This window comes from Apaloderma vittatum, unplaced genomic scaffold (assembly GCF_000703405.1).
Source record: "Apaloderma vittatum isolate BGI_N311 unplaced genomic scaffold, ASM70340v1 scaffold10941, whole genome shotgun sequence".
In the NCBI taxonomy this organism is placed as follows: domain Eukaryota; kingdom Metazoa; phylum Chordata; class Aves; order Trogoniformes; family Trogonidae; genus Apaloderma; species Apaloderma vittatum.
The window spans coordinates 195,901-209,461 of NW_009699687.1; positions in this window are offsets into that span (position 1 = coordinate 195,901).

Genomic DNA, 13,561 nt, shown 5'->3' on the forward strand with positions numbered 1-13,561 from the left:
ATTTATACTTCCTGGTAACCCCCTCACTCTTCCTCTGCAGCGGGGCCTTCAGTAACGTGCTACAGGAGAATGTTAGACGACTTCATTCCAGATAGAGGGCAAGGGGAACAGTGTGAAGATGATGGTGAGATTGAAGAAAAAAGAAGGATGAACTTGAACTACCTTCACCACGGTATTGGCTGAACTATGAGCTAACACAGACAATGTCAGCACTTCAGAGGGTAGAGCGCAGGTGCAGATTGCAGTGTTTATCTGCGTGTGTGCACATGTAGAAAAGTCAAAAAAAGGTGAAGTGCAGGACTGGAGTGCTGATAAAATCAGTCCGGAATTAATGGAAGATTCACTACATTATTCATGTGGTGAGTATTAGTAGATCCAAAGGATGAGTTTTGTTGACTGCATCCTTATCCCTAGATAGATATCACTTGCTCTTTGCCATGCCTTGCTGGCCAGTAGGCACAGGATGAAGGACTGACCTCACAGAAGATCTGAGTTTAAGTGAAAACTGGTTTTGTAGTCAAAGTGAGACTGAGACATGAGCCTCAGCTCACCAAGTCATGTCACGTCATCTGCTTTCTTCTCCTTTTTTGTAACACTGTGTAAGTTGCAGATAAAACCATCAGTGAGTGATCTAGGTACAAGTGAAGGCCTGGAATGACAGTTGTGAGAAGCATAAATCATCTCTGGCATCTTTCCAGTGCTAACAAGGGCAGCAGGGGAAGCCAACATGACCTTGGGAGATGACCGGAAGACAGGAACAACACGATTCCAGCCATTCTGTCCCTGCACGGGTATCCTGGCTGTTGGAGTAATTACCGAAGGCTTTATCCACTAGTAGCCCATCACCCTAGGCAGCAACAGGTCTAGGGGTCCTATCCTGCTGCACTGGATAGGAGACTGCTGTATCTGGAAGGGAGCTGGTCGAGGTGCATATCTGTTCATATTTCCCTCTCTGGAAGTGAGACACACAAGGTAGGCTTGTGTTTTCTGTCTGCCTTGCCCTCAAATTCACATCTGTCCAAACCATGCATCGAAGCTCAACACTGAGAAATACTAGCAATTTGCTTAGCCAGGGGGTTGGCCACTGCAGCTGTAGAGGCAGCTGGCTCAGAGTTCTGCTTACGCCTAATTTAAAAAACATTGGCCTAATCCTTGGCCTGCTGCCCTCCCAGAAAGGGTCTGCAGAACTGGTGCTAAAAATCGCCCATGCAGGGATCACGAATGAGGGTTCATTTACCATAGTATCTGTCAGTAGACTTTTTAGATAAGGTCTCTGCTTATCCCCAGTATTTGACGTGGCAGGGAAGAGGAATATAGGGACAAAAAGAGATTCTGGTTAGCAAGCAGAAAGGTTTACTGGGGTTCTTTGTCCTTCTTTCCAAAATGACCATTTTAAATCCTATCGTAAAACCAGCACTCCTGTCACATCTCTTCAAAGCTGACCAAAATCTAGAGCATGTTATTAAGGATGTTGTCTAAATGTCTCTTAAATGCTGACAGGCTTAGGGCATCGACCACCTCCCTAGGACATCTGTTCCAGTGTTTTACCACCCTCTTGTCAACTGCTTTCTCCCTGGAAAGAGACTGAGCTCTCCCTTGGCCCTTCTCTTCAGGAGGGAGGCTCATGCAGATAAACACAAATTAAACCAACAACCTGCACAGGCCCAACCCAGACAGTTACTAGTGACAACTGACCGTGAGCACTTACTGTAATGGTCTGGTTAATGAAAATGTAGAGCTAATTGTGTTGGGAGGGCAAGAGGAACAAATGGGAGGGACAGACATAGCTATCTGAGGGACAGAATAATAGTAAAATGCAAAATAAGGCAGAAGCAAAAGCTTTATAATTGTCTGAGGTTTCCAAGGAGGTGACAGTCATTCTGAAAACATGAAATTCATATGCTCTGATCTTATTAGAGGCCAAGACAAGATGTCATTGCTGATCTGAAGTAAAAGGCCAGTTTATTTCATGCAAGGACAGTTCCTGAAAAGGCAGACTTGAATAACTACTGAGAGATGCTTCTAAAAGTCTAAATGAGTGGTGCGAGCTGCCAGTACCTTGATAAAACATCACCGATTTTTGCAGTCCATTATTTCAGTCCTCCCAAAGGGCTAAGGCATTAAGGAGCAGAACAAGATGTAAAATGAGAGGACTCCCCATCTAGTTTGTTTTCCAGCTCACGCCAGGTGTGCAAGGACAGGTTCTGCATGTGGTCCATCCCCACTCGGCCCTGTCCAAAGCAAGGGGAGTCCTACAGTGTCCTGCAGCTGGGATAACAAGGACCAGGAGCTGGTCCAAAGGATGCTTGAGAAGACTGGCAGAAGCAGCACCCCCATAGAGAAATGCCCTCCCCACCCTCGCTTGGTAAGAGTGGGTCTCTGTCTCTCTCCTTGATGTAGCCCAGCCATTTACTGTTTACTGATGTCTGAGACACTCGCATTTGCTATCAGGGTGAGCTAACTGACACTCCAGAGGAATTAAGGATTTCACATAGCTGTGGCCTGTTTTCTTCCTCTTGAGAGGAGTAAAGGGCATCCATTAGCACCACGGCAGTCACAGGTAATGGAGATGTATGTCTGGCTTGCTGTAGGAACCTGCTCTTCCCATTTGGAGAGGGGAGAAAGGCCAGACATGATTGGCCTTCTCTCACTCCTAATAAACCCTATGAATCACAAGTAATTGCCTACTTAAAGCTACTCTTCTCTGGGGAATGATCTGACAGCAGCCAGCGCCAAAGGAAGGCAAAAGCGGGAGGCAGGTCGAGGGGATTTCAAAGAATAATTAGCTTAATATATTTCTGGGCTTCAATATGAACACTCAGTCTGAGCAATCCAGGCCTTATGGCTGAATTAGAAATGGCTGGGAAATATCCATTGCCATGAGGGATTGCACACGAAGGGAGCTTTAACAAGGTCAGCCTAAGGCAAGACAAAGTGCCAGACCTCGATACGGCCAAACATTTGAGGTGCACACCACAAAGATTTGTTGCCTATAGGCATAAATTCGTAAATTTGCCAGGCGAGAACAGGCCTGATATTATTCTCAGTTAGCACTGGTTTTCCACCCAGGTTGCCACTGAGCATGGCGACATGCCACCATATTAGCAAGAAGAGAATCAGGCTCAGTGACAGAATCTAAGTCACTCAAGTCAATGCATGCACTGTAAAAAATAAAGACACACAGAGCATACATGTCCTCTGTCATCCACTGTTAATGCCTCTCCATTTCACCATCCTTTCACAATAGAAGGACATTGCTATAACGGCCATGTGTTAATGGGATGTTTTCCTTCATCCATGGGACATTTGCCACCCTTCAGTATATCAGAAGAGTATGTACGACTGAAAGCATGCTCCTCTCTCCTGTGCTCCTCCTCCATTTTTCCAACACTGCATTAGAGTCTAAACACAGGAGAACTTATAGCACTTGACTTTCCAGCATCCCAGCACAGTTTACCTCTGCTCTGTGCACTTACAGCATGCTTTTTTTCATGGGATAGAGGATAAGGAGAGCCATGATCCCACTCAACATCTCTCTAGTATTAGGCTGAGGGGCAGTGACTGGTAGAAGACATGCATGTCCAAGCCCTTCAGAGGAGGCTGTCTGCTACCCTCCTTCCTTAACAGCACTCAGTCCTTTCACAAGAGGTAAATGTGACTTCAACTGCACTGGAAGACTAAAATTGTCTCCTAACACCTGTTTTTCTTGCTGTTCCACTGGTGCATTGCAATTTGTTCTATGACTAAGAAACTACTGTGACAGCGCTGTGAGGGTCCTACCATCCCTACTCCTATTCAAGAGAACTACCTGACAAGTAAATAGATAGAAGTACCTAGGAAAACACATACTAGAGTTCAAGACTAGAAGAATTAATACTCTGCACTCATTGAATATCTCCCCTTCCAGAGCTGGAGGCAATCTGTGGAGAATATCCATCAGGCTGGAGAGGTACACATACTCTAAGCCCCCTTCGCTGTGAGAAAAGTGGGGGGTTTTGCCTATGAGATAGGCTAGATGCCTGCAAGGTCAGTAGCGCAAGGCATCCGAATTTAATGAACAAGCAATTAGCATGTCTCTCTCTTTCACATGCATGCAGGGGAGGTCTGGTCTTTGCTGCAAGAACAATCATAAGACAATATGACCTTAAAGCTAAAATAACACAGGACTGACACTCCCCAGGACAAATCACAGCAGCTCTAGGACATGGAGGAAGCTAAGCCCATATATAGCAGCCAAGATCTGGCCTACCCTGAGGTTATGTCACAGTAGTTTGTGAAGCCAGTTAATTAGTCTCTCTTGTTTGTTTTCCTAGTGTGAAGCAAGAATTCTGTTCAAGTTCAGTATGCAGTATTTTGAGAAAGACAGAGCTAAAGAGCCGAGGTCTCTTTTCTGCTCAGGAATTTATTGGGCCATTGATCTGACATGTATGTCTAGGGACATCAGCAATGCCTTAAGGGAAGTGGCAGAGAGATGTCCCAGAAGCAGCAGCTTCTTCTATGGGGAATCTCATTAGCTGAGACCCTTCATCTGCAATAGTACAGCTCCCACTGAATTCTAAAAGACACTGTCACTAGCGTTTGCTTATGCTTCTCATCTCACATACTGCAGGGTCTGCATATCAGATGGCCTTTGGTCGAGCTGCCATCCCAGGGAAAAGTCAGAAACAACTCTTTAGGTTTTGTTTTGCATAACAGCTCTCCTACGCTGTAATCTGCAGAGATGCAGGAGGAGGGCACATAGCACCTCAGTCGCTTTGAGTGAGAAAACCAGGTGCTATTAGCCCTGGTCCCACTATCCCCCGCTGGGAGACCATCAGGAGATGCAGCTAGAGATGGGCAGCTTGTGCTTGGGAGCCAGGCTGTAGCCTTGGGCACAGGAGGCAAGGCTTGCAACTTCAAGAACTAAATCATTTTCTCTCAGCCTGGTAAACCCGTCTGTCTCTTCAGCATCTACTGCTGGACTGAAAGCAATGATGGCAGCAAAACTCAAACATCATGGTTGACACTATTCAGGACACTCATTGAATAAACACCACTTTCCCTGAAAGCCCATGCTTTGAAGAGGCTAAGGCTAAGTGCACTTAGGCTGAAGCATGATCCAAGAGAGCAAGATGGCTCTTGGAGACCTCTCCCATGAGGGAGGTCTTTTGGAACAATCAGTTGCTGGAACCCTACAGGCCCTGTAAGCTTGTGAGCAAGTCAGTATCTCTTGGCGGCTCAAACCCATCTCTAAGCCTACAGTCACAACTGGGTATCTGTGTCCATTCTGGACCACAGAACCCAACCAGTGAGGAGCAGAGCCTAGCAGGTTTGAGCGAAAGGGTGTTGCAGTCAGAGGCGGGAAAGCTACATCCTCCATGAGCCCCACGAAGCCAAAGGGCCAGGCCTGCTCGGCCAGGGTAAAAGCTCGAAGTGAACAAAAGGCTAAAAGTATTTGCTGAAAGATGCCCCACCACAGTGTGAATGCAGTCCCACCCACCCCATCCCCTTCTCCCACAGCCTGAGGAGGAAGCCTCTGTACCTGTTTATTCTTTAGGTCAAGGGAGAGCTCATAATCGGAGGCAGCCGCATGGGAACACGAAGCCGTCCCTTTGCTGCGCTGCACTCTCACTGGGGAGCCCGTGTGGTGGAGGCTCGCCTTCTGCACCAGAGGGGAACACCCCGCTGCCTGCTCTTCTTGGACCTCCGCATGCTGGGCTTTTAGCGTCGGGGTGTCGGACCTGCCTTCCTGGCCACTCTGTCTGCCGGCCTCCTTCGGATCCTCCGTTTCACACACGGCTTTCTTGCTTGTGGAACCGCTGGGATCGTCACTGTGAACAAAACGCAACGTTTCGCTTTTTTTATTTGTTTTTATTATATTTTATTTATGATCACGTTTACAGTTATTCACTACACTCATTCACTGAGCTTCATTTTAATTGTTTTGGGACCCTGGGCTGTGAGAGGTCTCTCTCAGTGATGAATCGGGACTTTACGTCGATGCAGCCAAAGCTTTGCTCCCTCCCTCCCTAAGAGCATCTGCACACACTGTATGAACCAGTCCTATGACTGCTGGTGCTGCCTGGCTGCCCCCGCTCTAAGTGAGGAGCCAAGGAGGGTGTCATGGCCTACGGACACCTCTCCTGCTCTCTGGAGCAGCTGGCAGTCACCCTCATGCCCTTTCTGCCCATTGTTCAGCATCTTTCTGTGCATTCTAGAGTCTCATCTGGCAAGCAGTTTGGATCCCAAGGATCTAGTTTTCCCCTGGGGTTTCTAAGGACATGTGGGAGACGGAGTAGAGGCAGCTGAATGTTGAAGCATTTTCAGAGGAACTCTTAGAGAGCTGAGAGTATAAAGATACAACAGAGCCAGCCAGCCCTGAGATCCTGACTCTTTCAAGTATGTCTGCAACATGGCCCTAGCAGGCTGCAGAGCTTGCATGTAAGAAGCCATTTCTTTCTGACTCACAGATTGCTGTGCCACTGAGATCTTGTGGAGAAAGAAAAACACTCTCTTCTCCTCTCAGCCACAGCAGTAATTGTGTGAAACCAGGGCCTGACAACGGCACACTCTAAGGGAGCTGATATGTTGCTCCAGACAGGATGGGACTAGCACATCTGATCCATTGCAGTGCTGAGGAAGCTTGTCATTAACCTCCCTTGCCAAATATTTTCCAAAATCATCCAATTTCAAGCAAGATCTTGGTACTCTGGGGGACTGTTTGGACCATGAGAGTGCTCGTTTGTTGTTACATTACCCTCTTTCCAGCAACTACAGAGGAATAATTTATGATTTCCAAGAGAGTACAGGCCAGCCTGCACAGACTCTGGGTTCTGCTGCACCAGGTACATCAGATATAGCTCTGCTGGTTTCCAGGGAAGGAGTATTTAGCTGAGAGCAACATCTAGTTTGGAAATAATTACTACAAAACAAATGCATTTAATTCCATTGAAACCAAGGATGTGTATTACCTCCTATATTTAAACACCATTAAATTATTTAAATCACTTGTGAATCACATTTCTTTCTCTTGGATTTGCTCCACATACAACCAGTTCTGCTGTCATCTAGATAACAAATCATTTTATGATTGGTGTTGGTGTCAGAGCAAAATCAGGGAAATTAGATATGATTTCCTGTAGTGCCCAAATTACTTAGAAGCATTTAAGTCTCATTTTCAAAAGTGCTATAAACACTTAAGAGTCCAAGTTTTCTAACTGTAAATTGACTTTTTTTCCTAAGCCTCAGAGCATTTTTGCATACTTACTAGTACTTTAAAATGAACTTTATTCTCTCCAATAGCAGCTCTTCTGTTAAGAAGATTTAATCAAATTTAGAAATATTTCCACAGTTTCTAAAAGGGTTCCAAATCTGATGAGCCAAAGACAGTACCACAACTTCAGAACTAAGATAATGGATTTAAAAGTAGAAAGTTTCTTCTTTTACACACATGTATGTAGCCACCATTTAGATTTAAAAAATAAATTCACAGAAGAAACCAGTCTTTACATAAGTGGTATATAACCAACTTTGTCAAAGTGTGTTAAAATGACATCTGCATACTCATCAATGAGAAAATACCACCATGAAAATGAGGCATAAAACTATCCTTTTAGGCTGTACACATTATAATATCTTTTCTTGTTCTCTTCCTGATACTATATAATTGAACACTCTTTTTTCTACACCTACAAGTATTACCCATTTTTAACTCCTTCTGGTTTATGTCCATTCACATTCCAGGAAACATTAGTAAAAGTTCTTTCCCTTGAAGCTCTCACTGTAATATTTTTGTTGGCAGCCTTGGTTCTACTCATTCTTATTTTAACCAGCAGAGCAGTAATTTTTATCCTCAGCTCAAGGGGTGACCAGGTGAACATAGATTTGATCACATTTTCATTGAAGTGTGTGCCAAAAGCCTCACAAGCATTTCAGGGGGAACCAGACTGTGCCCTACAAAGCAATTTCAGCCAGACACATAAGCTCTGATTCAGCAAGACACACATCCCACATTGTGCTGCTGAGTCAAGGCCACAGCGCACTGTGTGCTGTGCAGAGTTTCTGTAGGGCAGATCAGGGCCCGAGGCAGTAGACTAGAGAGCTAGTTGACTTCCCTTGGAGCATGAATGGACTCCAAATGACAGCAAATGCTCCCTGACGTGATGGTCCTCTAAACACTCGCACATATGCTTAGCACTATTTTTTCTGAGGACCTTCACTGACTGCTCATGGTAGAATGTGAAGTGTGTGTGTAAGTGGTTGCAGCATTTGGGCCCATCGCTCTGTACGGCTGTACATCTCCTCTGGTGTAGGCTACCTGTTTGGTTTTCTGTTGCACACAGCTTTAGAGGCTGAGTGAATAACATTCATAATGACAGGATATCCTGTATGCACTGTGAATATAGAAGAAAAAAACAGCAGACCTTGTAGAATCACAGAACAACTAAGGCTGGGAGGGAAGGTGTGAGGTCTCTATTCCAATAGCTTGACCAGCCTCACTTGGGGCCCCCACAAATATCCCTAGCCCAGAGAAGTCAGTCCCTGCCCCAGCAACACTGTAAGAGTGCTGGTCCCCAGCTCTGCCACAGCCTTTCCCACTTGATTTGGACTCTGACCTGCAGATTGACTCCCCAGCTTGACCTTGGACCTGCCTCCTCACCATGGACCTACCCATTGATGACTGGGCTGTGTCTGACCGTAGGTACTCTCACTAGACCTGTGCCAATGAGGCACAGGGCATTGGACCAACCCAAAACGCTCAGAAGCCCTCTTTAACCTCATTAGGCATTTAGGTTATTCCTCAAGACATAAGAGGGCCCTAAAACTGTAAGGACTAAGTGCACACATTCAGTCGCAGAAGTATGAGAAGCACCATGAAGCTCAGTGCTCCCGCTCACAGTGCGTAAGCAAAGTCCCTAAAGACACTGCACTAGGACAAAGACGTAAGCTAAGCACGTGTACACTTATAACCTTGCCTTCTTCCTCTGCACATGCTCTGAGCCCAGTGAACACAGCCATACAGAATGTATTGTGCTTATGCGTGGAATTTTCTGAGGGTCAAAACTCGGTCAAATCAAAATCAGATTCCGCTGAAGCACTCAAAGGCATTTTTCAGCTGGATGTTTTTATGCTAAATACAAACTTTTTAACCCCCTGCTGGTTTGGCTGTTGTGCTGTTCAGAAGGCGATAGCAAACAGTCTTGCTGAAGTGGGAATAGTTTCTACATGTTCTTTTGTGAAAACAAAACCAGTAAAAAATCCAAACAAATGGCTGAACCACTTTTACACAGTGGGAAAAAAAAATCTCAAAAAAAAAGACAAATCTGCTTCACCTTTGGGCAAGAGATCAAACCTAGGAAGTTTCAGCTTCCGCTGGTAAACTTCAGTGACTTATAAGCAATGAGAAATAAAAAGGTAAAGATAGAGTTTGCTTAGCGGCATGAATGTGAGCATTACAGCCCTATGGTTCCACTCACCACCCGGTACTCCTCCCAGGTCTCCAATCTTCAACTCATTTTTGAAGAAGCATTGTAGGGAGGCCTATTCTTTATTGTCCAGTAGCAGAAACTGATGCTCATATAAGAGACAAAACACAGTGCTAAAGATCAAAACTGATGCTGCAGTGAAATATAGGCTAAAACCTTAATGATCCTGATGTTTTTCCCTCTGTCCTGAGCAACACAGTTGATATGCATTGGTAGAGCACAGTTTTTGTCAATAAGTGAAGGCTCAGGAGCTATTATAATTGTAGCAACAAACAACAACAACAAAAAGCAGTAAAAAAGTAAGTAAGGCAAGGACAGACACTACAGTATGGAAGATCTCTTGAAAAAAAAACTTATTAAGTAAATTATGGGGATCCACTTGCTTTCCTTTGGCCAGTGAGCAATCACTCTCCCTGGCTGTGGGACAAGGGAAGGGGATGGAGCTACTGCACATTCTGTTTCTTGGATGAGAAAATTTTTCTAACCACTTGTAATAATTAAATGTCCCATGCAGAGTCTAAGGTGTGAATCCCAATATCCTGGCCAAACTCCAACTAGGTTTAGTTCTGTACCCCAGCATTACCCCTGCAGTTTCAACAGTAATCAGTGTTCCTTACTTACTGTCCTAACATATCATATACCTCAATCTTTCCCAGTTTTTGCAGCTACTCTTGCGTGATAAATGAAGCAATTTTCTGCTAGTCATGCAATCAGGTAGGGAAGGTTTGTAATGTCTTTGAATTCTGTTTGAAAGCTGCAATATTAATCACTTGCAATCAGATAAAAAAGGAAGACTACAAATTGAGCTGTTCTGTTCTTCCCAGGTGTTCCTACATGTCTTTTATGACCTGCAGCAACTAGCTTAGTCATTATTACAAATAGATTTCATCTACTGTAGAAAACACCTTTCATATTTCAGGTATCTCCTGCTATTTTTGCAGTGCTGACTTGTACATGCCTGCTGCAGATAGAAACCAGTTTTGTTAATAATTATAGTAACTACAGACAATTTGACTCAGGTTTTATATGAAATACTATAGCTAGTGCAGCATTTCAAAACAGGGATATCAGGGTTCTGGTCTGAATCCTAGTGTTTATTTCAAGAAAGCAAGACGGTGAAAAAGTTCTCACTGAGCCAATTCAGCTGGGCACCCATAAGCATTTTTGTCTAGAGAGACTGCTGATACTTAGCTTCTCTATAGAGATTTCTCAGGAAGATTTTCTGTAAGAAGTACATTGAGGAAATGATGTAGGGTGATGATAGATGAAAAATGGTATTATTTAGAAAGTTTTTTCTATTACTTCCTTTTTTTTCCCTTCATGGTATTTCAGGAACCTGAAGCCCAAATAAGCAACACTAAATTAGCAAACCAGAGAAGCCTATCCACCCATTCCTAGTAGTATCAGCTGCCCATGTCTGTAAGGAGTTGTTGTATCCCACTCTGTCCTGAGAGAGATTTGACTGCTTTCCAGTTCCTACAGCATCAGGCTGGTTCACTTCCTTGCATACTCCTCATCATTTCCTTGCTGCTGTAAACACTTATTTCCAGCTTGGCAAGGATCTGTGCTTTTAACGGCCAGCTGTGGAGCTGAACCATGGCTACCTGTTGGATCTTGACTGTCAAGCCTAAACATTCCCACACTTGAAAACTTGAGAAAGAATATGCAGCCCCTTCCCCCTAAATATTTTGAGACAATTTCAGATTGGATCTGTAGGCAGGAACACAGAAGTTGGATACTCCAGGCATTACATTCCACTGCCCTGCTGTCAGATGCTAGAATCAGTTCACAGTCTAAGAGTAATTTTCAGAGCTCTCAGAAAGATGTTTACAGGGTAGTTGAGTGACTAGACAGGGCTCTAGGGTCAGGAAAGCTACTCTTCTCAAGGACAGTAATGTTAGTCCTGTAAGAACTTAAAACAGCTTTCTCACTGATCACTCCAGAGCTACACAGCTCCCATGTAGTCAAAACACAAAACTCATCTCCTTGCTCCCTCTTTCCCACAAGAAGAAAAATTATTGCAATAGGAGCAATAACGGAGTAACAAAAATAGCAATGGCTCTTCTGGACTTGGACAGCAATGCAAGAAACCAGTCACTCAAGAGAAGGATGCTCAGATGCCTTGTTGGCAGGTATAGTGGTTATGCAAAAAGATCTAGCTAATCGGATAGGAGGCAGCTATGGGTGTGAGGTGTTACAGAAGTACTACAGAGACTGATCTCACCTCCTCTTTTTGTCCCTGTGTCACTGCAGGAGAAGATCACATTGCTGTTTCCCAAGTACAACTTACCAAACACTTTCTTCATAGTATTCAAGGTGAGTGTGCAGGATTGTGACCTGTAACTAAGGCAAAAACTACAGGGACCAGTTGTACAAAAAACTATGAATCCATTTCACAGAGCTCCTTATGAGGATGAGTTGGTTATTTTATAAATGCTGCTTTAAAGTGCTGCAAGTTATTAGTATTATCATAGCCTGAGAGCCATATGACTTCAAAGCTTCAGAGATGTCAGAAAAAAAATTCTTGCAAAGTGTCATACAGAGAATTAAAAAAAGAAGTCACTAGCTAATGTTGAGAGAACAGATTCCAAACTCCATGTCTTCAAGAACCTGTTCTCCCTCTGTCTTAAATCATTTCAGCATTTCCCTTGTCCTCACTCCTCTCCCTGCTCAGAGTAAAAAAACCCAAACAATTACTCAATTAGCAGGGTCTGAAGTACCTTTTCAGTTTATTTCATTTCAGTGTTCCCTGAGGACACCTATAACATACAGAGAATGGGCTGATCAGTATTCAACAAAAAAATGGCTGAGACAGACTTGATAATATACTATAGGATATTAGCGTGGGCGGAGCCTCCCTCACCTGCGGGAAATCTAAATGAGGCGTTAGCGCTATTAACCAGGGGCTAATTGTGTACATTAACGACGTTAACCAGCTGTTAATTGTCCCCTCAGTAGGCTTCAGTAAAAAGCCTTGGGGAGGGCAGCGACTAGTCCTTGCCCACCGAACACACTGGATACAAGGTAACAAAGGACAAGTGGTGTTAACAGTGGAATACTTAAATCTGCTGTAAATAAGCCTGTGTGTAGTTTTGAGAGGTCTTTTGATTGCAGAACCAATGATGGTTGCAACCCCATCAAAGGCCCTGGGCACCCAGAGAGAGGCCCCACGCAAGCATGTGGGTGTTCAGCCCTTGGGCTGCAGAGAGTGCCGGAGCCTGGCACTTGCGATGGAGGGGAGCGGAGACGACACCTGTGTCAGGTGTGACCAGGTGGATTATCTGCTCAGCCTGGTGGCTGAGCTGAAGGAGGAAGTAGAAAGGCTGAGGAGTATCAGGGAGTCTGAGAGAGAGAGATTGGTGGAGCCACTTTCTGAATTAAAAGCAGCAAGCTCCACAAGAAGCGGAAAATCCCCTCCCCTCTGACCATCAGGCAAAAGGAGGGGACCTAAAGGATGGGGAGGAGTGGAAGCAGGTGCCTGCCAGGAGAGGAAGGAACACCCTTGCCCGGTTGCCCTTGCAAAACAGGTATGGGGCTCTAGACAGTGAGAGCCAGGCAAAGGAAGAGACAGGTGGAGGTTCATCCATAGGGATGACAAGGGTGAATCAGTCAGCATTAGGACTTCTTCATCTGAGAAAAAAAGGAGGGTAACTGTTATTGGAGACTCCCTTTTGAGGGGAACAGAGGGCCCTATCTGCCACCCGGACCCAGCCCACAGGGAAGTCTGTTACCCTCCTGGAGCTCAGATTAGGGACATTACCAAAAAACTCCCTAGTCTGGTGCGTCCTGGTGGTTACTGCCCATTACTGGTTGTCCAGGCTGGCAGTGACGAGATCAAACAAAGGAGTACAAAGAGAATTAAAAAGGACTTTAAGTCACTAGGCTGGTTGATCAAAGGATCAGGGGCACAGGTAGTTTTCTCTTCTATCCCTTCAGTAGCAGGTAGGAATACTGAAAGAGACAGAAATGTACATGCAGTTAATGCATGGCTTAAAGTCTGATGCCACCAGCAACATTTTGGGTTTTATGATCATGGGGAAGTTTATGCAGCACTGGGCATGACAGGTATAGATGGAGTGGGGCTGTCTCAGAGAGGG